The following is a 27,518-nucleotide window of genomic DNA, read 5'->3' on the forward strand; positions in this document are numbered from 1 at the left end:
TGACATTAAAGCTTCTCCAAATTCGCTAATAGAATTTCGAGTTTAGGATTTCTGGTACGATCTTTCTCGCGAGGCGGGGAAGAGGTTCCCTACGATGTGGAGAAACGAATATTACAAAAACCTAGATTCACAATGGTAACCTATTGTTTGTCTCGCCTTCTGCAATCAAACCTTTAAAGTCATTTCTTAGGGGGGCAGTGCTCACTTGTTCTCGTCAAGTCAGCTTTTAATTCCTTTTATCAAATTGATCATTCTTTTATTTATTTGTTTCATTAAATTGAAAATTATTAATAAAAATAAAATATTGAATCGTTTATGACTTTGGAGATGTTAGTATGTTCAAAATTTCATATTCAACTTCAAAAGTCTTATTTGTGACTATGTTACTTCCTCCGAGTATCATACGTAACTTCAACTTATATGCATTTTTTCCTGTTCTTTTCTTTCTCTCTCTAATGTTAGAGTTAATTCTATTAGTTGCGTGATAATAATTTGGAGAATGAAGTTTGAAAAAAGTGACAATCCAGTAAGAGTGTGGACTATGGTAATTGATTAATCTATTTATGATCTAATACTATTTATTTTTTTAGATTAAACAAAACAAAAATCATTAGAATTTTTCAGATGGTGGAATTTAACATACTCACCGACATTGAGTCTTGCGCCACCATCCGTAGGAGGCTCAACCCTTACCATTCCTCTCCTTGTTATTCCATCTTCAAATAGGTTTTTCTCTCTTTAATTTGTGCTCTTCTCTTGAAAGTGGTAGCTCTATTTTTTATCTTTAATATTTAATAAATAATTATTTTCGCATAGTAATTTTTGTTAATATTCAAAATTATGTTTTTTTAGTAGGTGTTTAGTTTTATCCATTGAATTAAATAATTTCATTGCTCTGTCTTTAAAATTAAAAATAAATTATGTAATTCAAATCAAATTTGTTAAAGTACTATGATTTAAGTTCTAATTTTTAGGTTTTGAAATAAACAAGATATTAGTAAATTGTACAATAAACAAGATATTTATTTTATATAAGATGTTTTTTTTATTGGGAACAAATATGGGATCTGAATAAACACAATTGAACCAAGTCAATTTTTATGAGATTTATTTAGTCCAAATTATGAGAAAAATATACAATTTTATAAAGTAATAAAAAGCATTTACTCATAATCTGTTTATTTTTTAATTTCATTTAAACCAATAAGTACTTAACCATTTATGAGCGTTTTTTATATCGTAATTATTCCTCTATATCTTAATGTTTTCTACCCTTCAAGAATAGGTGTGAATATGTACTAATCATGTTGAATATGAGTTGAAAGGGATGATTTACTATTATAAAAGAAAAATTATATGTTGAACTTTTATAAATGATTCGGTGGATCGTTAAGTGATTTATAATGGATAGAATATTAAGAAAATATGTGAAGAGATTTTTTTTTTATCTTGAAAGATTATGGAAATTATTATTATTGTGATTTTATAGTTAAATTGTAGTGAAATTTTTTTATTAATATTATTGAAGTATTTTGTATTTAGTGATATATTTTAAATTATAATGTTTAAATAAAAAAATTATAATTAATATAATTATAAGCATGTGTCCAAAAGAATAAATAATTTTAAATTTTAAATTTCACTTTAATAAAAAGAATCATATAACGTATTTATTTATCTTAAGAAATTAATAATTTATATATATATATATATATATATATATATATTAGTGTTATGGTTATGGTGAGTTTGAGTAACAGAAGTTTCTGTGAAAAATTAAATAAATAAAAAATAACTATAATTTCTAATGCATGTCTATTTATTTATTTTTGTTTTTATTATAAATTTATATGTATTTATTATTTAATATATAATCTATATCTATATATAAAAGAGATTCCTCATTATACATGTTTTTGGTTGTACATAAATTTGTTTTATTTTATCCTTATATCAATATTTCATTGTATTATTTTATTTTAGGTTTTTCATCATTTTATAATTACTTAAATTTAAAATTAAAAAAAAAGAGTTAATATTAAATTTGAAAGAAATTGTTCAAGAGACTTGTATTACATTTATTTGAAAAGAATAAGAGAGACGTGCATTACATTTATTTGAAAAGAACTAGTCAAATAAAACTTTGAATTGAAACGTGGTTTGATGGACAATTACTTTAACTCGCTCAAATGGACACACAGTACAAAAGACAACTTTGAGAGAAGTGTGAGAAAAAGAGATTGAAATGGAAAAAAGAACAAAAAGAAAAAGAAACATAAAAAAAATAATGTAACGCACAAAAAAATTGTTTTTTTTTCATTCTTGTCAATCTAAATGTATTTCTTATTGAACCAATGTCATTATCATTTATTTTGTTTTGATCCATCAATACATGTTGTATAAATTCTAATTGTTTAATTGTTAATGCTTCTCATTTTTATTTCTTTTATTCTAGTTTTCATCATACCCAAGTGGAGGTGGAAGAGGAAGAAGATAGAGAAGCATAATATCTCAAACTGTTACTTGAATTCAGATTTTTGCATAGGTACAAAGTTATCTTGATGTCATTGTTGATGTAGGTGTCGACGGGGAGGATGAATGCATTTCGAACACGACATTGTTGCGGAGAAGAGGAAAGAGATTAGAAAATAAATATTTTCTTAGGGTTTATTATTGGAGTTTCTCATCTTATTCTTCTTTTTTTCTTTTCATTATTATATTCCACTTTTTTAGTTTTATATTACTAACAAATCAAAATTAATGATTTACAAGTCTTGAGAATGAAACCGATGATGTAATTGCTTTAATATAATTATGTTAATCGTGTTATAAATTTGAATTTATTTAATATTTTTTTTTACTGTAACTTAATTATTAAAATTGTATGTTGAAACTCTTAGCTGATGAGAGAAAATGTTTCTATCTTATGTTTTCTTAGTGATATTTGATATTTAAAAAATACGAATACACATATAATAATATACTTATAATAATAATAATAAAAATAAAAAATATGGATACAAAGACGCTCTTGCGTCTTTGTTTCTGCTAGATAATTTAATAATTTTTTAAAATTTTATCTATTTTGATAATTAACAGGTGAAATTACATATATTTAGTAAAAAAACCATAAATTATACTGTGTTATATAATTTGTATGATATGTTATAAAATTTTAATTTAATATTGAGATGTTATAAAATCAACGTTAATAAAAATTTTATTGAAATTTAAAAAATATTCTTTATTCTAAAACTCATTTTTATATTCGGACGTTTCACAGTATCTAATAATCTTATAATTATAATGGTGAATGTCCTTAAATTTATTTTGAGACTGAAGTAAAAATCTCAATTCAAATCTACTTACCTATTAAAAGTTGAAGTGAGTTAGTCTCTTAAATTATGGTAGTAGAATAAATATAAAATCACATAACAATAATATTATTTTAATAACTTTTCCAATGTTCTTTTATTGTAATCATTTTAACTCTCTTTTTTAATCATACGTATTATTTTAACTTAAAAAAATGGATATGAAACATGATAACTAAATAAAAGTGACATCCATGATAGTCCATAAAATATATTATTTAATCAAATAGTTTAACAAAGCATTAAAGAAATTTATAGATTAATCTAGCCCAACTCGTTTTCTCTTACCAATGGAAAAAAATCCATTTACCACATTAAATACATATTGTTTTTACGTCAAACGTGGTTCATAAAAAATTGGTAACATTTTTTAAATTAAAACGAGTGTAAAACGACGATTGTGGATGAAACCGCCATTTTATACCAAATCGCCTTGGTATATTACAGAAATTGTGGGTGGAATCGCCATTTTATACTAATCGCTTTGGTCTACAAGAGAGGTTTCATCCACAACTACCATTTTATACCAAGACACTTTGGTCTAAAACGGTGGTTATTAAGTAAAACTATCGTTTTAGACTCTTTTTTTTACCCTAGTTTGAAGTACGCCACTTTCGCAAAACTTACTCTTTAATCTCTGGTTCTTCGTCTCCATTGCACAAACTAGTCACTTTAAGTTCTTTCTCATTGCATTCTTCATTTCACTCTTCTCATTCACTCATTGCAAACTCCATTTCATTCTCCATTTATATTTATTTTTGTCTTTCTATTATTGGTTTCAATGAAGAAGGTTTTCTTTCCGCTGCCAACATTATTTACGACTATAATTAAATTTGTTAATTTTATATTACATGTACATTTATAATTCTTTCATACGTGTTGGTATTGGTCCGACGGTGTTCGACCCTCGATAAAATGTGAGATTTCACACTCATTAGTGAACACCTGAATTACCATTACAGAACATAATGGATCGAGATTGGATTAACTTCGTTCGCATAAGTGATGAGTACGAAAGAGGAGTAGAAGAATTTATACAATTTGCGCAACGTAATGCCAACAATAGTGCTCATGATGGAGTAAAGTTTAGTTGTTCGTGCATTAATTGTTTGAACGAAAAGAGATTGGATGTTAACAAAATAAGGGAGCACTTTCTATGTGATGGGTTTCTATGATCTTAAACAAGATGGAAATGACGTGGTGAATTATTAAATTTACTAAGTGTTTCTGTATCCAAAGAATATGTGGGGTCCACCATGGATGATGCAGTACATGGTGAAGTACATGATGATCGATTGGAGGACATGATTTCTGATGTTGGAGCTGAGTCTTTTGTAGAAGTGCATGGATATGAAAGTATGTCAAGCGATGTAGAAACTCCATTGTATCCTAGATCAACTAACTTCACATGGTTGTCGGCGGTGTTAAGATTGATGAATTTGAAGGCGATAAATAGATGGAATGGTAAAAGCTTCACGAAATTGCTTCAGTTGTTGAAGGATATGCTTCCAAAGGGAAATACTCTACCTAATTGTAATTATGAGGCCAAAAAGATTCTTTGTCCGATAGGTAAGGAGTATAAAAAGATATATGCATGTCCTAATGATTGTATAATATATAGGAAAATTTTTGAATTGTTGAAAAATTGTCTGAGGTGTGGGTTATCATGTTATAAATTGAAACAAAAAGACGATGATACTATTGAAGAGATGGAAAAGCATGGATCCCCAATGAAGGTTATGTGGTATCTTCCCATTATTCCAAGGATGAAGCATTTGTTTGCAAACCCAAATGATGCTAAGAATCTTAGATGACATCCAGATGAGAGGAAATGTGATGGCATGTACCGACATCCAACTGATTCTATTCAATGGAAGAAATTTGATGACGAGTTTCAAAGTTTGGTAAAGAGTCAATGAACCTCCATCACCACCTTCTCGCCACCAAAAATGTAAGATGGCCCGAATTAAAAAGTCGGGTACATATAGTTCTGAGCAATCACAAATAGTCTCAGAAAAAATTGTAAGTTATTTTTATCCTCTTTTGCATTTATTTTAAAGCATTAATTATATTAAAAACTTATATAATTTTTTTATCTCTTGCAGGATTCCTTGGTTGAGCAAAGCTCTCGAGGTATTAAAAACTATTGCACATATTCCATACAGAACTTGAAACGACACACGTAATGAGGATGTGTGAAGTTGATTCTTCCTCCCTCCCACATAGGGGACATATTGTATCTCCCAAATATAATTCCCCTTTTGTGAAGGTTCATCTTAGTTGCTATCTTGTCCAACAAGGCCCTCCACACATAAAATTGGGCTGAGAGCATTACCTTTAGATTCCAGAGATGGGCGAACAGCCCAGATATACTCCCATAACCATGACATGCTACATTTGAGTATGCTGATTTTACTGAGAAACTATAAGAGGGGGGTCATTCCATAGCCATAAATCCACCTTATGTGAATGAAGGGATACCTGTGATATATTTGCCATGAAGTCTTCTACTATAGGTTTTTCCCACTTGAACCAAACCCTTCTCCAACTAAAAACTCATTTACAAGCCTCTGTATACCATCTTCCGAAACTAATGATTGGTTTATCTTCCTCCAGAGAGATTCTGTATACTCTAGGATATCTCTCTTTGAGCTAGTTATTGTCTAACCACTCATCTTCCTAGAATTTAAACTTTGAGTTGTCTCCCACTTGCCAAACCACATTTGAATCGAACCATCTACTTTCCTGATCTGAGAGGCTTGCTTTGGATAAATCATTCCACCATCTAAATTTATACTTATTTTGACCATTTGTGTTTAAGTTTAACGTCCTCCAAGATCTGAACTTCAATTCTAAGACGTCCTTCCACAGATCAACCTCAGGGGATCTCATTCTGCATAACCATTTTGCCAATAACACCTTATTAAATAGGTCAATGCGTCTAATACAAATGTCACCTTCCTCTTTTGGTTTGTGTATGTTCTCCCAACTACACTACATAATATTCCTCCCTTTTACGCTCCATCCCCACAAGAATGAGTTATTTGTGTTAAAGGATTGTCTTTCTGAGGCATAATCATATTTGACCTAAAACATTATCATGTTACTAGTTTGTTTCGGCTTTGGCTTAATTTCATTTGTAATTTTTATAATTTACATTACATGTGGTTTTAATTTTTAATTTTCTGAAATAAGTACTTTCAAAAACTAAATAAAACAATTATTTTCGTCAATGTTGTTTCTAGAATCTTTAAACTTTTATTTTCTCTCTAGATAATTAAACTTTTATAAAAATTTAAAACGTGCGATAGTTTTAAGTTTAAATTTATTACTTGTGTAGAAATTTATTAAAATTTAAATATTTTATATTAATATGAGAATAAGGTTTACATCTTGAAAGATCTTTAATAAAAATAGTAAACATAAAATCTATTATTTACAAAAGATCTTAGAAGGAAAAATAAAGATCTCTACCCTAAAAAAAGAGCTCTTTTAGAATAACTATTAATATTTTTCAAAATAAAACAAAATATTTTAAATTCTTTTGTTTTTAAAATTTAATTGAACAATTTATGGAAAAGTTATTTAAAATCTATCTACGGTGAGTGGGTGTGGCGGCTGCGGAATGGTTTGTACGGTGGAGGTTCTCACCCAAGTGGATTCACGTGGCTGCTGGATGTGGTTGGATCCACATTCGCAATCAAGCTGGGTCCATATTCTAAATCACATTTTGCTAGGGTTCTATTTAAAATTGATATGTTATCAAATTTATAAAAATATTTGATTTTATTTTTATGGCAGATATTTGAGAAGTTGTCTCTATTTTGCTTTTCATGTAAAATAATTAGTCATGATTTATTTAAATATGGACTAATACCGATAAAACTGTTTTGCCTAAATTTATGGTTGTGCAATATAAGCTTATTGTTGTTCTGTGTAAGGAAGTTAGTATCTCTAATAGCCAATAGAAAGAATTGTTGTTGTTAACCCTATTAATGATATATGGATTGAGTCCAGATATTAGGATGATATTTTTGCTGAAGTGTCCTCGTTGGAGAATATTCATGAGTCAGAAGATTTGCTACAAGAAAAAGGACCCATTGCCTATTGTTGTCAAAAGAGTTCCATCTAAATTTGTCTCTAATGGTTTGTCCTTGCAAAATTGTTTTGAATCACTTTCAGGTTTGAAGAATGTAGTGGCAGGGAGCGATTGCACTACCCAAGTTGAGTTGGCTTTGGAAAAAGTTGTTGCATCTCATGGTCTAACAGATGTTCCTCTAGATGTTGCTTTGGTGTCTGATGTTGTCGCTCAGAAGTCTTCTCTTTTGATTACTGTGCCTGATGCAAATGTTGCTCTATAATCTAATGTGATCCTCTCTTCAGGTGTTGCTTTGTTCCTGAAAGAATGTGAGATTGTGTCTAAGTATTTGAATGATGAGGTTGATAAGGTTCAACCTCTTACGGTGTGTTTGGATTAGAGGTTGTGGGTGAGTGGAAAGTTGAGGGTGTGGGTGAGTGGAAGTGTGAAGAAAGTGTGGAGAAAGTTGAGGGTGTTTGGATTGGGAGATGATAGAGTGGATGTGTGAAGAAAGTTTATTGAGAAGTGTGAATGATGTGATAGTTGTGAGAGTATTTTAATATATTTTGAGTAGTGTAAATTGTAAGATTACAAATTTATCCTTGTATATAAATAAATAGGAAAATGAAATATTAATTAGTTTAAAGGATATTTAAGTTAATTAAAATAATTAGTATTATATTATTTAATTTCTATTACATTATATATAATAATAAAGTATACTTTTTTGTCCATGTGTAAAAAAATAATAAAAAAATGATTATTATTTTTTACATAATTTTCATAATTAAAATAATTGTAAGTTTCAATTATAACTTAAAAAATAATATAAAATTGAAATGAATTAAAAAAAAATAGAATATAGAAATGAAATATGAATTTATGTCCAATCTAAAAAAATATTAACTAACCCTAAACCCTAAAAATATTATTTACAAATAAAAAACTATTTCTTATAAACAATTTAATTTTTAAACACTAATAACTATCTACAATAATTATTAATTTTGTGCATATTTTAGTTAATTAAAATAATTTAAAGTTTTATTTATAAATAAAATAAAAAAATGTTAAATTCAAAGAAATAATTAAATATAATTTTAAATATAAGTATAATTTTATCATTTTCTATCATTTTCTTCTCTAAACCTTGACTGTGTTTTTAATTACTACAACCTTTTTTATAATTTTTTAATTATAAGATTAATAATTTATGTATAACCTAACAAAAGAAACACTAAACATTATTATTATTACTATTTTTAAAATACGTATTCATATCTATAATTTCAATTCATCTGTAACAAAATAAATATTCATATTTCAATATAATCTTTCCTTCCAATATACAATTACACAAACAACTTATCACAATAATTAATTTACTAATATAATTAATAAATTTCTCCTAAATATTCAGATCTAAAATTAAAAAGTAATTAACATCAATAATTACTTTCAAATAATTTAAACAAATTCAATTCCAAAGAAAATTTAAACATAAATCTGAAAACTATGAACATAATCGATTATCAGTTCCCTTCAAAAAGCCACATAATCGATTATCCACAGACATAATCGATTATGCTTGTAGTGCAAAAACTAACATAATCGATTATGTTAGTTTCATAATCGATTATGGTCAAAATAACACATGACCCATAATCGATTATGTTTGTCAAAAATTTACAGATAACCGATTATGTGAGCAAACATGAAGCTGAAATAATCGATTAGGTTCAAACTGAAATAAAAAAAAAACGTAACCCAGGGCACACATGAACCACCAAACTCACTCTCCTACCTCTATTCTCACTGAAGACCCTCTCCAAGCACTATATCAATGCAACTCTTTCTTTGTCAAGGCTAGCCAGATGTATATGTGGTGTAGATATGGTGGTCTTCGAAGTGGTGTAGATATGGTGGTCTTCGAAGGCACTTATATAATGGTTCATCATGCACCTACTCTCTCACCAATGCAGAAAGAGTTACTGTGCGTAACGTGAATAAGGGGCAGCATGGTAAATGAAGGAATCCTACGTGGCTTTCCACCCTTCTCACCCTCCTATCTCCTCATATCACAGATGAACCAAAAACCACTCTCCTTTCCACTCACCCTCACCCTCACCCTCACCTATCATCTACAGATCCAAACGGGGGTGGCACCCAACATCCGTCTGCGCCTACAGTGCCACCCCCAAAAGCAAACAAGCCCTTAGTGATAACCGGGAGGCCTGGACATCCTAGTAAAGGTTTTAAGACGTCTCTTAATAAAAAATAAGAGTATTTTCTTTTTCTGGGATCTTTATCTATAGGCTATTTGGGGTTATTTCTTAAAAGGTGTTAAACACCTATGTTTTATTTGGTCTAAATTTGTAGTTCTTTTTTATGTATGGGTTTTGGCCTAGTCCCCCAATACTTGTTTGTTTTTTTTTTCTTTTTTAATAATACTTTTCATGTAATGACAGGATGCCTAACATGAAGCTTCATTTAAAAAAAATGAAATTTACAATAAAAAATAACAAAAAATTAAGAAATTCTATATTGTGATAAGAAACTTATAAAAAAAATTAGTAGATCTTAAAATAAAATCTTGCATTAAATATACTCTTATGATTTAGAAGTAAATTTGAGATTGTTAGATTTAAATTTAAATTTAATATTTTATTGGCTGGATATAGATATAAAAAATATTTTAAAAGGTTATACTTGATTTCATTTATAATTTTTTAAGTAAAAAAAATTAGAAATTAAGCATTTGAAATTGTTCTAGTATATCCAATAGTTCTCCATCACTTGATAGTTGAGACTAAAATTAATTTAAATATATTTTTCTCTTATTCTTTTGAGGTGATTCTCTTTAAGAACAAAATCGTGATGAAACTCCAACTTTGAAGGACTCAAATAAGGTGATCTTATTTTTAATAAAAGATTTTATATTAAACATTATTATGGAACCTGACATCTAAACTAAATTGACACCCCATATTCTAATTATCACTTTTACAATGTTATTTTAACAAATTTAAAGTCAGAACATTAACATTGCTTAAGAGAATGAAAAAAAAAAATCCAAAACACAAATCTTCAATCTTCTTTTACTTTGAGTCGAGGTTAAAAATAATTTAAATATAATTTTCTTCTTAACCTTCCAATACAAATTTTTTAAGGAGAAACCACAATAAAATTCTAAATTTTAAAATAGACAATACTTCTAATTAAATTATTAATATTAAAAAATAAGTAAAAAAAATATAGCAAATAAATTTGATTTGGATATTAAATAAATTGACATGAAATTTAAAGGTATGATTTTATTTTATTTTTGTATCATTCTCTTTATAGAATCAGATATATTTTTGTTTGAAAATATTATCATTCCAAAAAGTTTTTTCAGGCAGTAAAACTTGAATACAGAATTTTCTGATAAATATCATTGGTGAGGGATAAAATTTGTAAGAAACATGCTACTACATCATCACTTTGATTGAAAATCCATGGAATTCAAAATGAAAAGCATGTTCCAACAACAAATCTGTGTACATTGATGGCCATGTCCACCACCTTGAGTACTAGAGTCAGTAATAAGCATTAACTAGCTGTCTTCTTTAATGTTCTTATCCATTAATTACTGTACCTGTAGTTGTCTCCAGCTGCCATTTCTGACCTAAATAATTATGTACTCCCACAAGATATTTTTCTTTCTACTTTACAAAAACAATTTTAAGAAAAATATAAAATAATAAAATATGGAAAATGTTTGATAGTAAATTTTTAAATTTAATTATAGTTAAATTATAAAATGTTCAATTAAGTCTAATTATTTTTATTTTTAATATAATTTTAACTATTATTTCTTTTGTAATAAACGTGTAAAATATTTAATGGAAAAATCACAGGATCAGGAATATATTACTTAAATAAGTAATGGAAATGTTTACCAGTAAATATAATTAAAATAAAATTTAAATATGTTTTATTCCCTACAAAATTAGTGCGTATAGTTATGATAAAAAATTAGTTTTCAAACCTTAAACAATTGAAATTTCTTTTGTCGTTAAAACTTATATGATTAACTAAAGGTATTTATTCTAAATAATACTTGCTAGTGTCTTATTATAATAAACGTTATTTATTTACAGTAAATTAGTCTTTGGGACCTAAAGTAACACTTTCAAAATTTCAGAGAAATTAAAATAATAAAAACTTTATAGAGATAAAATATTCATTTTATAACGACTTGAATTATTAGTTTTCAACTTCTCAGATATAAAATATGTATAGTTCTCTTTTTTTTAACATATTAATATAATTGAATTATTAATGGATTTATATATGTTTACTTTTTGTAGGAATATTTTTTAAATTAAATCATGACAATTGAAAGATAAAATAAGAATATATATATATATATATATATATATATATTATAATTTTTATGTGAATTTTTTTCTTCTATTTTAGATTTTTTTTTTGGTGGGAAGACATGTTCATCAAAGGATTAATATGAAGTGTTGTCGATACATAGAAAGTAGCCACAATGAGTCTTTCTAGAATGAGTGGGACATCCACATCTGCTATGAATGTTAGCGTGAAGAGTCTCACCCAACGGAAGGTAACTAGGTTGTCCACAACCAGTTGGTTCTTGGAAAAACTACAGTAATGAGAACAGAGAATGAATTGGGATAATTTGGAACATCCATTTATATATGTTGTACCTACCCAAGATTAAAGGAAAATACATTTCTCGTTCTCAATATACATCTAACTCGGTAATCGAGTATTTCATACTATAACCGAGCAATTGAGACACTTTATACAGAATAATCATTTTAATACTTTAGGAATAAACCATTCACTAGAGGTCTATAAAACAAATACTCTCGAAGAAGTACTCACTCAACTTTTCATATTCTCTTATTCTCACAAATATCTTATACTCTTACTACATTGAGCGTTAAAGAGTCTTTTGTAGGTGGACGTCCATTCTCTCTTTATCATCAGTCAACACTACAGTGCTCGGTCCACGAAGAACTCTACTCTTTTTTACCGTAGAACTATCCAAATCCATTTTTGGTAAGAACATTTGGCACCCACCACGAGGCTCGGGTAGAACTTTTCCCTAGTCCAAAAGCATATAGACAAAAGCCCAACTCATTTCATAGAATAAAGATGAATCCTCCAGCGAACGATGCCATGGCGACACAACTTAAAGCACTCCTCCACGTGAATGAGGAGAACATGCAAAAAGCCATGGAGAGAGCACTCAAGCAGATGTAAGACAAACTCGAAAAAGATACAGAATCCTTGAAGAAACAACACAAAGCGTAGACCGAACGACTAGAACAATAACACCAAGTAGAAATGAAAGTGTTGTAGGAACAACTAGTAAAAAGGAATAGTGAGCTTCAGACTACTCCAGGAAAGCAGGAGCATGTTGAGTACATGGCCAAATCGCAACCATCCTCCATTAGGCCAACTACAAGGGAAAAGTATCTATCACACACTCCTCGGACATACCTTTCATTATTGAGGTCATCATGGAAAGAAAGTCGAGGGTATGATCAACAAACCTTAAGGCAATTTCGATTCCCTATTAAATGAAATGATGAAAGATAACCTTGAGGGCTTTCATACTTTCATCTCTAACGTCATGAAAACCCAGCTACCCTAGAAGTGGAAACGACCAAGCCTAGAAAAGTACAATGTGATGTTAGATCCTGAAGCCTATATTAAGGCCTACATGACCCAAACCAATATCTTTTCAGGCGATATGGTTGTGCATTGTAGACTTTTCTCGACTATATTGTCCAGGGCCGCTCTGGAATAGTATTAGTCCCTGCCCATGAATTCAATAAACTATTTCCAAACTTTCTATGTGAGATTTTTGGTTAGGTTTAAGGATTGTAAACCTATCATTGTGATGAGGACCTAGGAGAGAGAGCGCCTACTGACCAGGCCCAACCTATAAGGAGGCAGACTAAGAGCATGACCCTAGACCTAGGGCCCGGGCAAGATTCTCCAGCCATGACCTCAGCACCCACCATATCTCAGAGGATTACTAGGAGCAGAGCACAGACTTTGGATGCTGAGCATCAGTTGGTTTCACTATTTGTAATTTCAGTAGAGTAGGTGTCTTTTAGCACAAATGGGGGCGGGGGGGGGGGGGTGCATAGTTTTTTAGCTCATGAAGCCTTGTAAAGTGGGAAGCGACATTAGGCTTATGGTGCGACATTGGCCTTAGTCAATGACCTAGGCCGCACCAATTTTCCCTTTCCCCTTCTACCCTCTTTCCTTGTTTTCCAAGGCTCCTCTTCTTATAAATAGGAGGCCTCCCCCTTTGTTTTCACAAGTTGAAATTAATAGAAGAAAAGTTACTCTGTACAAATTTGTGTGTGATGCTAGTGAGGCTTGTTCCTCTTAGTCTTATCTTGTAAGTTTTTGAGAGCTCTCAAGTGGCGGCTTCCAACACTTGTCTTGGAGTAAATTCATCCTCCAAGTGGCGTCCTACCATTCTCAACTCCATTCTCATAAGCTTCCTTCTTCCTTCATCTTTTCCTTCCATTTGTCATTCCATTTTACTCTTAAATATGTTCTTGTTTGATTTCCTTATGTCTATTCTGCTATTGTCTTTTATCCTTGCTTTCCATGCTTAATTCCACACCTATTTTGGCATCATGTTCATCTTATCATTATCTTTTCCTTTTGCCTTTGAGAAATGCACCTGCACATCTACTTAACCATTTGGTTAAGTTAATGTCCAATGAGAATTTTCCTAAGGTTTTCACTCATAAATGCCTAAAAATCTCAATCCTAAAGTAAAGTGTCACCTAAATGAAAACTCTTAAAATCAACTCACATCACATTGTAAGCTTGGCGTCTCTACATAATGTTGTCCAAAGGGAGAATGATGCTTTGTGACAATACATGGCATGATTCGCCAAGGCAATGTGACACATTCCCGATTTCTATCTAGTTGTAGTCAGGACTTTATCTAAGGATGTACTCAAACACCCTTTATGCAAAACCTCTCGCAAACATGGATGAACTTTGAATTCGAGCTTCCTGATATATTAACATAAAGGAGAACGTTGATGCCCAAGAGATGGCGATGCAAACCTTGGTTCACTCCACGACAAGAAAATTTGACATTTACATTCCTTTGAACACAAGTCAAGATGTGGTGCTCTAAGAAGCTTTTAACCTCGAACTTGTCTAACTACCTCCTCTGGCATCCAGTCATCCCTCTGCCAATATTATAAAATGCTGCACCAAAAACTAGGCCATACCATTGAGGAGTGTTTCAAGGTCAGAGAGACCTGATTGAGGAGCTGCTATGATCGAGAGCCCTCAACTATTTAGTTCAACGATCACAACCCAATCCTTCTACACAACATGATTATCAGGGTCGAAGCGTGGACAAAGCCATTGGCGAGGAGGTCGAGGAAGAGGATTTCAACAAATCTTAAGGATGAGGTTGAGTTCCTCAGCATGAAACCCAACTAGGAAATGCATTTTTAAATCATGTGATGCCTCAGATTACGCATTAGGATCTGTTCTTTTACAAAAAGTAGGTGTCCTCATGTCATTGTCTACGCCTCTAGAATCCTTGATTCAGTCAGGGAAATTACACTACAACTGAAAAGAAAATGTTAGCCTTGTGTTTGCTTTAGATAAATTCAGGTCATATTTGTTTGGTTTCAAAATTACCGTGTTTACTGATTATTCTGCACTAAAGTATTTGTTGAAAAAGAAAGATGCAAAGCCAAGATTCATAAGACAGATACCACTATTACAATACTTTGATATGGAAATCAAGGACAGAGGAGGACACATAAATCAAGTTGTTGATCACCTAAGTTGAATTGAAGGGACAAAGAATCCCTTACCAATTAGTGATAATTTTCTTGATGCATGTTTATATGCTTTAAGCATTGAAGTGCCATTGTTTACTGATATTGTAAATTATTTAATTTCTGTTGTTTTACCTCTTCATTTCTCAAATCCCAAATAGATAAACTAAAATATGATGCTAAATTTTATGTCTGGGATTATCTATATCTGTGGAATGTTTGTGCTGATCAAATTATCAGACAATGTGTACCTAAGTATGACTCTCAAGAAATTCTACAATGTTGTCATGACTCCTTGGTAGAAGAACACTTTGGACCTCAAAGAACAACAAAAAGAGTATTAGATAGTGGTTTCTTTTCACCCACCATATTAAAAAATGCATACAAGTTTGTTAACCAATGTGAGAAATGCCAGAAAGAAGACGATGCTTTGACAAGGAGGAATAAAAGGCCACAACAACCCATAATTTTCTGTGATGTATATAATCTTTGGGGCATTGATTTCATGGGAAATTTTCCTGATTCTACAGGTTTAAAGAGGAAGAGGAAGAGGAGGAAGAGGAAGAAGAAGAAGAAGAAGAAGAAGAAGAAGAAGAAGAAGAAGAAGAAGAAGAAGAAGAAGAAGAAGAAGAAGAAATCGTCATCATGAGACCTTACTCTAAGTTCTCCTTTATCGACATCCACTACGACTTTAGCGGTCTTCATAAAAGGTCTATTGAGAATCAAAGGGATCTCCTCATCTTCTTTCGTGTCCAAGATAACAAAATCTATTGGGAACATGAATTTGTCTACTTTCATGATGACATCTTCTTCCACACCATAAGGATGTTTCACCGTTCTGGACGCCAATTGTAACTGTATCTTGGTGGGTTTAACCTCCAAGTCACCTATCTGTCTTAACATGGTTAATGGCATCAAATTTATAATTGACCCCAAATCCAATAAGGCATCACCCACAAATAAATCACCAGTTGACACAAAAATAGTAAAACTCCCTTTGACAAGTCTTTTAGCTTCAAAAAACTGCTTCAAGCTTCCGCCTCTATATTTTGTTCAAAACAACATATCTTCCTTCTAATTCCATCAAAGAATGTATTTTTCTCCGGCCATCCTGCAAAATAATTTTCTGGAAGCAATTTATCAGAAAATAATCCTTTTTTTTACATGCATAGGAGAATGAGATAATTCTTTTGAAATACTACTCTCTACAACTTCACATTTTTCTCCCTCTTTTCTATTTTCTCTTTTGAAAATAATTAGATTGATGTTGTTGTTGGAAAGGCCCTTGCTTGTTGGATGAATTATAGTCTTGTTTCCACCCAAAATTCAGATTTTGATTATTTTCCAACCTTGAGAATAATTGTTGGAAAAACCGCCTTGCCTTCATTGATTGCCCATATAATTTACCTCAGCTTCAGGTGAGTTGATCTGAAAAGAACAGTGACCATTAGCATGATCACCTCCACAAAAATCACACCTGCTAGGTATATTCTGACTTTAAGATGATTGAACAGCGTGCAACTTTTGGGGTAGTCTGGCCATTTGTGCAATCAGTTGCTTAATATGTTGTGTTAGAATCTTATTTCCAGACAGCAATGCATCTGCTATATTTAACTCCAACAATCCTCTCTTTTGATGACTTTGTTTGTCATGTTGAGCTTGATAGTCAGTTGTGGCCAAAACTTCAATAATCCTCTTTGCTTGATCTACATCAAGCATCATCATTGTACCACTAGCTGCAACATCTAAGAGCATTTTCGTATCAAATCTGAGACCATTAATAAATATGCTCAGTTGAGCAATGTCTTCAAACCCATGATTTGGGCATTTTCTCAGCATCAACTTAAATCTTTCCCATGTCTCACAGAAAGATTCATCTGCTCCTTGTCTGAACATAAAGATTTTAGACTTGACTTTAATGTAACGATAAATTGGGAAAAATCTCTGTAAAAAAATTTCCTCCACATCCTTCCATCTGGTTAGGATCTGATTAGGATGTGATTTAAGTCACTCCTTTGCTTTCTCTACTAAAGAAAAAGGAAACAACTGCATATATACACTTTCAAGATCACCTGTCTGGAAACCCATAGTTCCCACCAACTCATAGAAAGTAGCCAAGTGTGTATGGGGATCCTTATGATCCACCGCCATGAATTGATTAGTGCTAACGAGGGTGAGAAATGCAGGATTCATCTCCAGGGCTTTGTTAGTTGCATGTATTGCAATGTTGTTATTCTCCTGAAAAATATCAATGGAAAAAGAAGAAGATGTTGAATAACACTCTCTATTATCTTCTTGATTGTCTTTTGCCTTTGATTTTCGATTTTTTTGGTCATCTTCTCAATTTCTGCTTCAAATAGTAAGTAGTCTTTTGGAACCTCACTTCTCAATATCATATAAAAGCAGCTAATGCAAGGGTTAGCAAGAAAAATTCACAAGTAGTAACCGAAATTTTATATTATTTTTTTTTCAAAAATTCAAAAATAAACAACAATTTAAATAGCTAAGTAAAATAAAATCAATAACTGCCTAAACTACAAATTAAAACTTAAAAATAAAATAAAACAAAAATAAAATAGAATAAAACAATAAAATGACGCTAAAAGAAAATATAACAAAAAATATTCAGAAAAGAAAAAAAGTATAAATAAAATAAAAACTTACGTAAAATAAAAACTAAAAACAAGAAATAACGTACTTAAAATTAACAAATAAATAATAGAAATAAAATAAAATAAAAATAAAATAAAGCTAAAACAAAATAAAAGTTAAAATTATATTTCTAACAACTAACTAAAATTCTAACTAACTAGCTTACGTAAAAATAAGAATTAAAACTAGTAATAAAAAATAATTAATTAAAACAAATAAATAATAACTACGTAAACCTAAATAAAACACCGTAAACTAAACCTAAAAAAACTAAAATAAAATATAATAAAACAAAAATAAATTAAAACAATTAAAATATTCACAATATTTAGGAGATTATACTCAACAACTCAAACCTATTTCCGACAACAGCGCAAAAAATTTGATGATTTTTTACGAAAAATGCACCGCTTTGTCAGAAGTAATAATTGTCTCTACGGATAGATATCGATCCCATCGGCAATAGTGAATTACTGACTACAATGATCACTGAATATAAAACAAAAACAATTAAAAAGACGGTTGACGTGATTGGCAATGATTAGGTTTCATCTCTCTCACTCTCATGTATTTTGATTAACATGTTAATATTAAGTTCTATGATTCAAATTGATGTCCGTAAAAAATTCATTTATATCGATCTCTTGCATATAAAATCCTTAAGAATGTTTCCTAAATATCGATCCCTCACATATTTATAAAAACAACTTAGAATCACACTCAGACGTTAATGGCAATTAACATTTCAAGTCTATCCTTAGCACTCAAATATGTTAAGTATTCTATTGTGTTTTATTGTGTTTTCCTCTCAATCTGGCACACCTAGGGTTGTGCCTCTATCCCCATTTAACCTAATTTGTCATTTGTCAGGGTTAGGTGACTTCTTGCATCGCGCTCATGTGCTTAATGATAAAAAAATAAAAATAGCCCAATTAATCTAAGTTGAACTTCTCTCTCTCTCTCTCTCTCACTCTCTCTCTCACTCTCTCTCTCACTCTCTCTCTCTCACATAAAATGCTCTTATTCAATTAAAGATCATAAAAAATGTAAAAAGGTATAAATTAGGGATTATTTTATATGTAAATTAGAAACTAATACTCATAAGTGTCTATATTTTAATATGAAATATTAAGGAAATTAGGCACTTATCACTCTCCCCAACTTAGAATCTTGTTTATCCTTAAGCAAAATAAATGAATATATTTGAATTTAAATATCAAAATAGCTTAATTTACTAAATAACAGATCAAATTAGAAACTTATGATGCTTCCAAATTCAAATATCGAAAAATATATACACAATCAACTTCCATGATCAAATCAAAACAAATAAATGACTATTCATCAAAGAATATCTTTTCATATGCTCACAAATAAATGTTTCTCTCTATTTTCTGTTTCTCTCTATTTTCACGGAATCATAACAAATCACAGTTGCTTTTCATTTCATCTTCAGATCACAAACATATTAGAAACATGAATCTTGAGGTCTTTTCCAGGGTTGTAATGAGGTTGGGCTTCCAGAAAGTATTGGTTTTTCAGATAACAAAATGCACATATTACAGAAGAAGAACATACCTACAATCCAATTATAGAGAACATATATGTTATCTAATCACCATTTTCTTTTGAGTTCACACTTTTCCTCATTTTTTTTCCTAACTTCTCCTGATTTTCATGATGAAAATTTTCTTTTCTCTTTCTTTTCCTTGTTCTGTTTCTTTTTTTTTTCTTTTTTTCACAATTAGAACCAACTATTCCCTTTTCTATATTTATTGCATGTATGTTCTCCTTCCTTAAACATGCTAAAGGGTAGGAAAATATATCATCAAAGGTTAAGGTGCAATAATAACAAAAATTATTGGCCCAAAGGGGATATATAAAAAAATGGAATTCTAATACGATAAAGGTTGGCTATGTGGCCCTGGTTTTCTAATTAACACAAACGAATGCCTCAATCATCTTCAAGCTCTTTTATGATGTAACAAAAATAAAAATTAAGCAACAAAAACTGTCAATTCATCAGTAAAACTCTCAAAACTGTTTAAGGTTCACGCACTCACTTGGTTTGATTGGACTCATTCCTCTTTGTTTTGTCATTCTTTGTTCTAATCAATCACCCTGTTAAATTTTCAGGTATCACAATTTCAACTACATTTGAATAGAGATTCAATCATAACTTTGTCCTTTCTTCATCCTTTTTATTAACACCCTCTTCCCTTTCTTTTGGATTCTAAAATTCCGAACTTTAGAATTCGGAATACAATTTTGTATTTCAAATTCTAGAGTTTGGAAGGTATTTTTTTGGGTTCGAAAATATCTTTCAAACTCTTGAATTTGAAAAACAAAATTGTATTCCAAATTTTAGAATTCAAAATGTATTTTAGAATTCAGAATGTAATTTTTGGGTTCTAAAATGCCTTATAAATTCTAGAATTCAAAATATAATTTTGTATTATGAATTCTAGAGTTCATAAGGTCTATGAATTATATAATTCAAAAAAAAACTTTACACCTTTTGCCAAAGGGTAGTCTTGGAATAAAAATGTTTATGGAAGTGCAGACAAAAACTATGGAGGTGGAGGAAGAAATTGTCTTTCTTACTTTACTCCATCACTTTTTATGTTTGTAGGACCACCATGTGTTTTTACAACATAAGGGCTTAAAGCTATTCCAATTAAATGTTTTTGGAATTGGTGCCTGCAGGGTATTGAACATTTGAAGTAAATAACAAAACAAGTGAAACGTGCCATGCCTATGTGTGTCTTTTTATTTTCCTTGTTGATTGGTTGTAGGCCGGCATACTTTTTGGCACGACTAATTATTATATTCACCCTAAGTCTTTTAAAAACCTCTGGACCCATTTATTTGGGCCAAAGTTTCAACTATTTCCCACCGGCTTTTTCAGGCTTGTTCTTCCTGCACCCCTACTTTTTTCTTCCTGCACCCCCACAATTTTCTAAATCCTGAAAATGGCATTATTTGAAAAAAGGGCACCGTGGTTACCAGAAATCGGTATTTGGAAGTGTGCTATGAATTCATCAATTCGGAACTGAATCATTTTTTTTTCTAGATCAGGGGGTGTTTCAGAAGCAAATTTTGCATAAGTTCTTGATTTCCGGATTGCTGAATCCGAAAGCCTAATTCAGTTATGGATTGGTGAATCCAGAATGTTTTTTTTGAATTATGGATTTCTGAATCCATAATGCATATTTCTGTTACGGATTGGTGGATCCGGAATGTTTTTTTTAATGATGAATTTTTTAATGTAAAATGCATATTTTGAATTATGGATTGGTAGATCCGAAACTGAAGTGACAATCCGAAATTTTCTGGATTCCATAATCCATAATGAAAAAAAAAATACAATTCAAGTACATTTTAGAGTTTTTAAAAAATAATAGGGATAGTTTGGTCTTTGCAAATATTGTGGGTGGTGCAGGAAGGAAAATATAGGGGTGCATTTCAACAAATTTTTTTTATACAAACTATCAATTTCGAAAAAGACTGTTATATCCCGTCTAAAAATGACTTCCAAATTATTTTTTTTGGAATGTTTATGAAATATACTTTCTAGAATTCAGAAAATATATTCTCGGAAAACATAAATTTTCCAAAGTATGTTCTAGAAAGAACTTTCTAGAATGATGGTAAATTAGACGGAGCATTTTGGTCAATTTACCTAATTAGTGGGATGCAAGGAGAAATTTGACAGGTGCAGGAAGAAATACCCGTTTTTTATTATATATTCCCATGTTATTTAGAAAAGTATTGGCCCAACATTTTACTATTTGCTACTCCTTTCTTCTATTTATACACCTACCAATTTAAGTTTTACTTAATAAGTTTGGGCCAGTTTGTTTTGCCTAACATTTATGCTATTTGAATCCCAGTGTTTAGATATGCAATCACCAACATTTTTTGTAAAAAGTAAAATAAAAACTCAAGAAAAAAATATAACTTTAGGCTCTAAATTTTAAGATCGCATGCATCATTTGCTATTTAAAACGGTTGTTTTAGTATTTGTATAATTATATGTATTACGTTATACTCTTTCTAATAAAAATTTCAAAAAAATATTTTCTCTTAAAAAAATTCACACAAGCCGTCAATAGCATCGATGTTATATATATAATGTTAATAATTTCTTTTGATTCTTGTTTTGTTATTGGATCTTATTTGTTTATATTCTAAACCATTTTCACTCATATTCTACTACTCATTCTAATTACTCATTCTAATGCTCCTATTGACACATTTTTTTTTACAATTTTTGATAGGTTTGCTTTATTTTTATCAAACAATTCCATATAGATATGGATAAGTCTTGGATTGACATGCCTCGAAATATATATCAATATAATTTCAATTTGATAATACAAATGAATCTGTCCCTAAATCTATACCCAAACCTGCACTAAGGTTACAATTTGATGGTGAAGGGAAAGAAATTATGGGTATTGTTGAGATGCAAATTATGGCTTCTTGATTTGATACAAACCAACTCGACAAACAGATGACGAAGAACACCACAGACTCTTCACAACTAGGTCAGTCATCTCAACATACAAGACAATGCCCCCACCAAATCTAAGAAGAGCCTCAACAGAGGGAGAACCGGACATGAACTAGAATATCAGTTGTTCTTCCTTCTAGTCTTCTTACAAGACAAGTTAAGAAAATAAATTGGGCTCACTTTGAGCTTCAATTAGAAAAATAAGCTAGAAAAGGGTGTAGTTAGTAAATTGGGCTTGTGCCAAAGCCCACCTTAACCTAGCTTTTAGAACTCACCCATGTGCTCACCTTTGACCTAGATTCTAGAAGACTCCCCCATGTGCTCACATTTAACCTTGTTTATAGAAGCTTGTAGTCATTTACAACCCTATCCTTCTTCTCTTCCTCTCCAAGGCCCTCATATCTATAAATAGGGTGTCTCCCCTCTTGTAAATCACACATTGAATTTGAATATAGTAAAGAAACTCTGCAGGACTGTTTTTGTGAGACTTGAGAGCTCTCATAGTGGGTCTTATCTTGAGTGTGTGAGCACTTCAAGTAGCGGCTCTTTCACCACTCATCTTGGAGTACCTTTTTCTCCAAGTGGCGTGACATCCCTTCTTCTTCCATAAGTTTTCTTCATCCCTTCCTTTTTTCATCTTCCTTTTACGCCATCCATTGCATTCCTCTTTATGATATCATGTTTGTCTTTTAATTTTGGTTATCACTTGTCTTTCTTCATCTTATGTTCTTTCCATTTTCCCAATTTACATTCATCATCATAATCACCATATTGTGTTTTCTCTTTGCCCTCTAGAAGTGAACCTTCACACTTACTTAACCACTTAGTTAAGTTCGTGTCCAGTAGGAATCTACTTTGGGTTCTCACTTTAATTTGTTAATCTAAAAAATCTTAAACAAAAGAGTAACCTCTAAAATGTGTAAATCTAAAATCAACTCACATCATGTGGTATTCAGAGCATGGTTATCTTGTGCTTAAATTCTTTTGAGTTAATTTCTGCCTTTAAATTCCAGCACATTTTAATTTTGTCGTTATCTTCAAGCAATTTAAATTCCGCTTTTTAATTCAACACTTTTCAATTCAGTCTTTAAATTCTTGTCATTTACAATTCCTTCTTTTTAGTCATTAAGCAATTTAAATTCTACTTTTGAATTATTTGTGTCATTCTTTTTCTTTCTTTACCTATTTTTGCTTGAGTCTTATGTTCTTAGTGTTCTAGGAGTCTATAAGTCCATTCTGCTTACTTTGCTTTAAATTGTGAAGAACTAAAAGAAATAATTAGAATTTGTTTAAGTGGTAGTTGATTTAGTTCCAAACAAAGAATTCAAGTGATCACATGATTTGAATCCCAATCCATTTGTGGAAATTGAAAAGTGAAGTAAAATTATGCATGACAAGAATGTAAACAATTTGATTACATTCACATTTCAAAATTCAATTACAAAAGAGGATTCTTTTCATGTAGCAAATTGTTTTCACATTTTTGGAATTTTATCCTTCTTACTTTTGCAATCTCTAACAAAATTATCCTTCATAGTTTAAAAGTTTAAGTAAGTTTCTTTGAGTCTTCATAACTGTTTTCTTGTTTTTCGTGTTTAAGTTTTGTCATCATCTTACTTCCTTTTTTGTTTAGCTTTCTTTCTTTCAACTTTTCTTACTTGTCTTTAAATTCTCTTAAATTTTTGTTGGGGGATTCTTTGCATGAGCAAGTGCTAAGAGTTTTGACCTCTTTCACTTGAAGTGTTGCTACCAAGTGTAGACCCTTTGGCGTTTTTGAAAACCTTTCTTGAGTGATTCTACCCTTTTTCCATCCTTTACTAAATATTTGAATGATACACGTGAGTGAGTGCATTATTTGTTATTAAAAACTAATTGGTTAATGTTTGTTGTGCGCAAATATGCATCATTTATCTTTAGGGGAATCTTCCAAATCACAATCTCCTCAAAATACACGTCTTTTAGGAGAGCTTGAGGATACCAAGAGGAGCTTGGCCCACAAGGAAGAGGAAATGCGACAAGTAATGGAAAGGATGCAAAGGCTAGAGGATACACAAGCGAGACAAAACCGCGAGAGGAGATGGGAGCCTAGAAGAGCTACAAGACATTACATGCACTATGAAAGTTAAGAAGAAGAAGATTGGAGAATGAAAAATGTTGAAGCTAGACACCATCATCAACAACCAAAGAAGACCCTACCTTTCATAAAATTACCTAGTTTTAAGGTGATAGTGACCCAAATATATATCTAGGATAGGAAGCTAAGGAAGAACAAATTTTTAATGTGTATGAGGTCGAAGAGGACCAAAAGGTTAAGTTAGCTTCTCTAGAGTTTTTAGATTATGCCATGCAGTGGTGACATCAAATTGTAATGGACATTGGTTTGAACAAGAGGTCAGTCGTGGTCTCTTGGTATGATTTGACAGAATGCATGCGCGCACGGTTTGTTCCTCCTCATTATAGGAAGGGACTTTTGTTGAAGCCCCAACGACTTCATCAAGGATCTAAGACAGTAGATGAATACTTTAAAGACTTGGAAACTAGTTTGACTAAGATTAATATGCGTGATAGTGAGGAGTCAAAGATAGCTAGGTTTGTAAGTAGTTTGAGGAGAGAGATTCAAGATATTGTAGCGTTATATGAGTACTCTTCTTTAGAGAAATTGGTTCACCTATCCATCAAGGAGGAATCACAAATTTTGAAGAAAACAACTTTCAAAATTACTCATAATGATGGCTTCTACTAATCTTCATGGCAGGATAAAAACAAAATTTCTACTAAAACTTATCCTTCCAATTTCTTAAAAGAAACCACTTCCCATCATAAAGTTTCTAAAGAAAACCCTTCCACCTCTACCATAAGTCACCCACCAAAACCTCAAATAGAAAATGTTTCAAATGTTTAGGTTTTGGGCATATAACTGCCAATTGTCCAACCAAAAGAACCATGATGGTTAAATGAGGAATAGTTGTGAGTGATCATAGTTCCCAATCATCTAGAGCTAGTTCCCCTTCCTATTCAAAAACCCCAAGTGAGGATGAATGTGAGATACCTTGTGAAGGTGACTTATTAGTGGTAAGGCGAATGTTGGGTACTATTCAAAAACCTTTTGATGACACTCAAAGAGAAAATATTTTTCACACCCAATGCCTTATCAACAACAAGTTATGTTCCATGATCGTAGATGGGGGTAGTTATGCTAATGTGGCAAGTACAAAAGTAGTGGAGAAGCTTGGACTACCCATTATCTCTCATACAAAGCCCTATAAACTACAATGATTTAGTGAAGAGGGTGAAATTATGGTTAATAAACAAGTCCTCATAACTTTTGATATAGGAAAGTATAAAGATGAGGTTTTATGTGATGTTGTGCCAATGGAAGCAACACATATTCTATTTGGAAGGCCTTGGCATTATCATAGGAAGATTTTACATGATGGCCATACCAATAAGATTTCTTTCAACTTCCAAGGGCATAAGATTATATTTAAACCCCTCTCTCCCAAAGAAGTTAATGAGAACCAAGTCAAAATGAAAACCAAAAGAGAAAATGAAAAAGATGAAGAAAGAAAAAATAAAATAAGTATCATCATCACCTCACCTCACGCAGTAAAAACAATAATGTTGACTCGTACAAAAATACAAACTACACCTCAAAGGTATTTTTCTTCCTTATTTTTTTCATGACCTAATCATTCTAAATACTCTACATCTTTGATAAAGAAGTTTAGGAATGATATTCACAAACCTCCTAAGGGTTTTCACCTTCTAAGATGATTTTCACAAAGAAAACATTTCATCTCCAATTATTCTTTTCAAACATGGCCTAAATGTAGAACTCACCCATACCAACTCCCAAAGCTTAATGAACATAACTTTTCTTCACATACCAAGTCTAGAAATGTTTCTATTTTTTCCTGTGAACAAACTATCTATGTTATTTACATGAGTTCTAAATTCGAGGTCAAATTCTTTCCAACTTGGGAGGCATGATACAAACTATCTCGACAAACAAATGACGAAGGACACCACAGACTCTTCATAACTAGGTCAGTCATCTCAACATACAAGACAAAGCCTCACCAAATCTCATAAGAGCCTCAACAGAGGGAGAATCTGTTGAATCAAGTGTGTTCAAGCTTTGAAGAATCCAAACCCTTTGTGTTTGATGGAAGGATGAAGGTGCTTGTTGTTGCTGAGGTGTATTAGAATAGGATCTGTGGTAGATTATTTGTGTTAATCCACTCTTGATTGAATCCAAAGCTTAAGCATTCTCAAACCTTTTTAATTGAAAGTGTTTTTCAAACTAAGTAAAAAACAACCTGTTGTTTTGTCGAAACAACTAATTGTTTTATACTTAGGTGTTTTGAGAAAGGTTGAAAACTGTTTTTGATGGTTGACTTGCTGTCAAACCAAAACAACCGATTGATTCGAGCATTCAACCGATTGTTTGTTTTGGGACCATAACAGAAAACTGTTTTGTGCTTTGACTGAGCTTTAAATGATTTTATAACTGAATACGCTCCAGTTTGTTAAGCTTTTGTAACAAACAACTAAGATTAAACCATAGAAAAACAAATTTGAGTTTTTCATTGATTTTAGTTTTTGAAGAGTTGAAAGATTTCTTTGAGAATGTGATAGCTGTCGTTTTGCTGTCAAATTAATATGATTCTAGCGTAGACTTGTCTAACACTAGAGAGATGATGGTATAGTTGTGGTCAGATGACCCCAAGTCGTCTCCCAACGAATCCAATAGTAATTTCAGTGAATAGAATTCAAAACCTATCTGCAAACAATGAAAATTACCAATAATGGTAAAGTAATAGGGGTTGCGATCGTTAAACAGGAAAATATAAATGATGATTTGAATCAGTAAAGAATGCAGATTGACTCCCAAGTTCTTCCACAAATGAATTCTTCACAGGCTCTCTAAAGATTATTCTTTTCTCAATCCTCAGCAGAGCTAAACTAGATTGAACATGCGCCGAACCTAATTCAACTGAAGCTCACCAGTAAAGCATGCGTCTACCGGTTTAATCAATACCCAC

The 27,518-nt window shown here is 31.2% G+C and overlaps 1 pseudogene; it reads left to right on the forward strand.

Annotated features, from left to right (window-relative positions):
* The first annotated feature begins 17,115 nt into the window (after positions 1–17,115).
* On the forward strand, positions 17,116–17,222 carry LOC137836256 (small nucleolar RNA R71; annotated as a pseudogene).
* Positions 17,223–27,518: the final 10,296 nt, after the last annotated feature.

Source organism: Phaseolus vulgaris, chromosome 5 (assembly GCF_051622355.1).
Source record: "Phaseolus vulgaris cultivar YP4 chromosome 5, ASM5162235v1, whole genome shotgun sequence".
Classification (NCBI taxonomy): Eukaryota; Viridiplantae; Streptophyta; class Magnoliopsida; order Fabales; family Fabaceae; genus Phaseolus; species Phaseolus vulgaris.